Source organism: Triticum dicoccoides, chromosome 7B, assembly GCF_002162155.2.
Source record: "Triticum dicoccoides isolate Atlit2015 ecotype Zavitan chromosome 7B, WEW_v2.0, whole genome shotgun sequence".
NCBI classification, from domain to species: Eukaryota; Viridiplantae; Streptophyta; class Magnoliopsida; order Poales; family Poaceae; genus Triticum; species Triticum dicoccoides.
Window position 1 is genome coordinate 372,213,119 of NC_041393.1, and position 4,609 is coordinate 372,217,727.

Here is a 4,609-nt window from a genome sequence, read left to right on the forward strand (position 1 = left end):
CCCTCTTCCTCTTGGCTGATACTTCTTTGCTTGAACCGCACACTTGGCTGTTGCTCTTCATCCAACCGTTGTAGATATTGAAACAAAGGTAGCCATCCATTGCAGCGTAGTGGATGTGGTCTATATCTAGTACATTCCGCTGCCATGGATGACGATGAAACGTGTACGGAGGTTTCTCCAGTTTACCGTTCGAAGGATGAACCATGGCTCCTGCCAGGGTCAGCATTGAAGGCTGACAAGAGGACACCAGCCGATTCTTCTGGACGTCGAAGGTGTTGCCTACAACGAGGCCTATTCGACGTAGGACTTCTTTGTCGTTACCAAAGTCTACGGTAACGAATTTGACTAGGTTTCTCTCGAGGAAGTCCTTAAAATCCTGGCACTCAACGTCGGCATGGCATATGTGGTACACCAAGCATAAGTCATGCACGCAAACCTGGATCGTAGCGGGCTTCTTCCTCTCTTCGTCCTTTAGATCCTTCTCTCGTCCCAGGACTGTGGTGTACTCAACATCTAGCCCAGCGACCCACTCATCATCTGAGTCTTCGAACATGCGTCTGAAGCGAGAAAGGCATCCTTTCACCGTCGCGGAAGAACGGGTGTAGATGACGTCGAACTCATCACCAGTGATGGTTCTAACCTTGTACTCACCGCCGATCGTGGAGATTTGGGACGCCATGGATTTGGGAGGAGGGTTAGGATTAGTGGAACTGTCGTAATGTGAATGGACGGGATGACCATGAGCGAACCGCCATAGTATTGAAGGACGTACGGGACGAGTAGGAGCGAACTGCCAGCATGCAAATGGCAGGGTAGTGGCTTTCCATTCTCCCATGATACGGGCTTCCGAGAGCCCTTGGATCTGAGATCGAACGGTTGCATGGCGTGATTCTAGACCTATGGGTAAATATCCTATCCTGGAGGGTTATTCTGCAAATTTTCAGCAACTTAGCATGCGACCGTCTGATCTCAGATCCAAGGGCTGCCAGTAGCCCGTATCATGGTCCCGCCTACCACGACCGTCACGTCGCTCGCGCGTTCGCGCCCTTGGAGATTTAACACGGTGCATTAGGTTATCTGATGTTGGCATGTCATACATAGTCATCACTTAGTCACTCATACTACAACAAGGTTTGCTATAAGTGTTTTTTTACTTCTCTCTATCTCTTTCTTCGTACTCCCTCCGTCCCATAATATAAGAACGTTTTTGACACTAGTGTAGTGCCAAAAACATTCTTATATTATGGGACACAGGGAGTACTAGTATTTATTTTATTTGCCAAGGAGTGACCTCTTCTAATGAAATGGCGTTGCTAAGTTTGCTTCACTTAATTAGCTGTAGACTCGAAATTGTCTTTTCACCTAGGTACACGCGCTTAGCACCGTTTCTTCCTTGGGTCACCAAACTAGTCTCTCTCTTCTTGATTAACTTGACACATGAGACTTTATGCCTATGTGGCAAGCTTAAGCACCTGTAGGAGCAAGTAAGTACAATAGTGCGCTTTACATGGCATTTTTGCATATGTGGAGGAAAGAGAGGCAAGGAAAAAGTGGACAAGTGGGCTCTCATGCAAGAGCCAGCCTCTACTACATGGTGGAGCATTAGGAGAGGCACCTGTATGGAGGTGGTCAGGAATCAGGAGACTCACACCGGCCGTAGCGCCGCAGTTAAAATGATAATGGCAAGTCAAATCACGGGGCCCCACCTGTCCAACAGTAACTTGCTGTCAAATCACACAGCCCTACGTTTGTAGCAGCCTACTCCCTCGTCTTCTCCTGTCTCTGTCGAACCGACTAGGCGGAACCGCCCCGCCTACCACGCAGGAAAAGCTCACGCAGTATACTCCCTCCGTCTAGGTGACCAAGGTGGAGAGGAAAACAAGAGAACTTAATGTTTAGTATTTGCTAAGGCTGGTTGTAATGGTACTAACCTTAGCAATTTTGATGAGGTGTCATAGAATTAAATGAAGAAAGAGAGAGAGTTGAGTGCTACTCCCTCCATTCCTAAATAATTATTTTTTATAGATTTCAAATGGACTACCACAACAGATGTATATAGACATACTTTAGAATGTAGATTCACTCATTTTGCTTCGTATGTAGTAAATTGTTGAAATCTCTAGAAAGACAAATATTTAGGAACGAAGGGAGTATGTGTCATACATGGCAATAAATAAAGTACTACATGATACTAATATATGATACATGGCGCAGGAGTACTAAGTATTATTAATACAGTTTTGCTAGAACTCATCTAGATGAGATATAATTTGGTCTCATTCATCTTTTATAGCCATTGGATGTGATGCTATAAGATGCGTGTGTGTGCTGACATGGGTTGTATTTGTTCTTGTGCAACAAACTGACCACTTCATGTCATGTTTGATAATCTCAAGTCATTAAAAGCATACAAGCCCCACATCTCTTCTTGGTTGATTCCTCTATTTATGTCAAAAAATAAGAAACAACGTGAGAGTTAATGCACCACGCCTATGTGTTTACTATTTGGTTTTCGTAAGATGACTTAATACTCACCTAGATGGAGGCAGTATTCGATTTGACAGCGGGCGGCGCAGTTCCTGATACGGCTTTAATGCAGATGAGGGAGGGAGTAGCGGTTCCCGATATGTTGAACGGCCAATGCATCCTCTTTCAATTAATGCATGAGGGAAGTAATGGGAGGAGGTCCGGGAAAAGAGGCTGCACAATGTGAATGCAACACAGTTTGCCCTCATTGCCCTCATATAAAGGCACCCCTCCATTCCAATGCATCTACCACATCGTACACTCCTAAGCATTTTCCTAAGCACCTACACTAAGCGCAAAAGAGCTCACTCTAGACCCATGGCGGCAATGCGCGTGAGCGGCCAGCGGCTGTGCCAAATGGTCCAGGACGCCGGCCTGCGACATGGCGCCAAGGATCGTCTCCAAACGGTGCTGGAGACCGGCTGGTGGATGGCCGCCATCGATGCCAACTACGACTCTCAGTTGGACCAGATGATCGTTGCCACCAACAACAAGTTCACCGACCTCAAGAAGCTCGCAGACGACATCGTCGTACTCCTCCAGCCCGCGCGCCCGGGCTCCTCATTGCCTGCCACCCTAATTGGCCTCCATGGTCGGAACCTCTTTCAAGCACTGGTGGCCCTGCGACTACCCGCTGACGCCACGAAGAATGTCCACCTGGAGGTTGCGCTCGCCGCGAGGCGCCTCGCCCTGCAAGAATTCATTGACCTACACATCCACGTGTACGAGCAAATCGTGTACATAGGTATCTACAAGGCCAGTGAGGACACTATGACGTTGGCCTTCCTCAACCGGCTGGAAGCCTTGGATGCCTTTGCTGAGAAGCACCTAGACCTCGCCACAAAAGCCGCCGCTCCTTAGCCGCCGGTTGGTGGCCCGACGCACTATGTTGAGGAGGAGGAGGTCGTACGTTCGTGGATCCATCTTTCTTCTTGCCTTATGTAACCACCACTGCGATCGCATCATTGTGGCCTTAATTCTTATTGTGTTGTTGCATTCTCATTCCAGTCAATACCGACATGTGCGATCCCTTTGCTTAATTATATGCATCACTACAGCTAGTACTCCATCCGTCAATTTATAAGTTGTGCTTAACTTTTCCATCAACTTCGTGCAATGCACGGGCATCTTGCTAGAAACACTAGAATATGTTTATATAATCCGTATGTGATAGTCCATTTGAAATCTCAAAAAAGACAAATATTTAGGTAATATATTAGGAGTATATCAAAACAATAGTGATTTCTTTCAAGTTTGTGAACTAACACTACTATTCTACTACTTTGACTCCGTCGCAGTGCACGGGCACATTGCTAGTAAAAGGAAAAGGCCTGCCGCGTCCGCGTGCACCCCCACACGCCCGGGAATCGGGAGTACAACACGGCCCATCCGGCACGACACATAGCTTAGGGAAGGCGTGTTGCCTAGCATTTTCACTTTCATTTGGGACCGCCGTTGAGCAAACCGACACCCCGCCCGCCGCCTGGTTGGAAAATAAAAACAAGGGGAAGATCTAGCTATAGCACGGAAGCCAAGAAATTTGGTGTCAGACGGGGCTCGTTGATAGAGTAGGAGCATTCCGTACTAGTACTACTCCTACTAGGTACCAAGTTTGTACTCCTAATACTATATTACTAGTACTACGACTATACAACTAGTAGGTACGTGCACGGCACAACATCGTAGGAACAAAAAACGTGAAGATCTTGTTTTGGGTGATTTATCTTTTTTTCAATCAACATAGTATGAATAATATGATGTGGGGGGCACTCATGAAGCTTATGTGGCTTGGTTGCATGGCTACGGAAGGTTAGAGAAAAATAAATAGATAATGTGTTTAGAGTGCACTCCACTAAATAGATATACTTTGGATCCATTGCAACGGACCGGCACATCTATATCTATGCCCCCTATATAGTGTGTGAAAAACTTTGAAAGTTGGTTGTTAGATGAAGCCAATCCGACGGTACAAAGATGGCAAATCTGAGCACTACTGGCTGTTGGATATCATCCACCAGATTCTGCCACATGTATAATCTAGAAGACTCCATGGTTGGACTTAATTCATGACTAACTTTGCCAC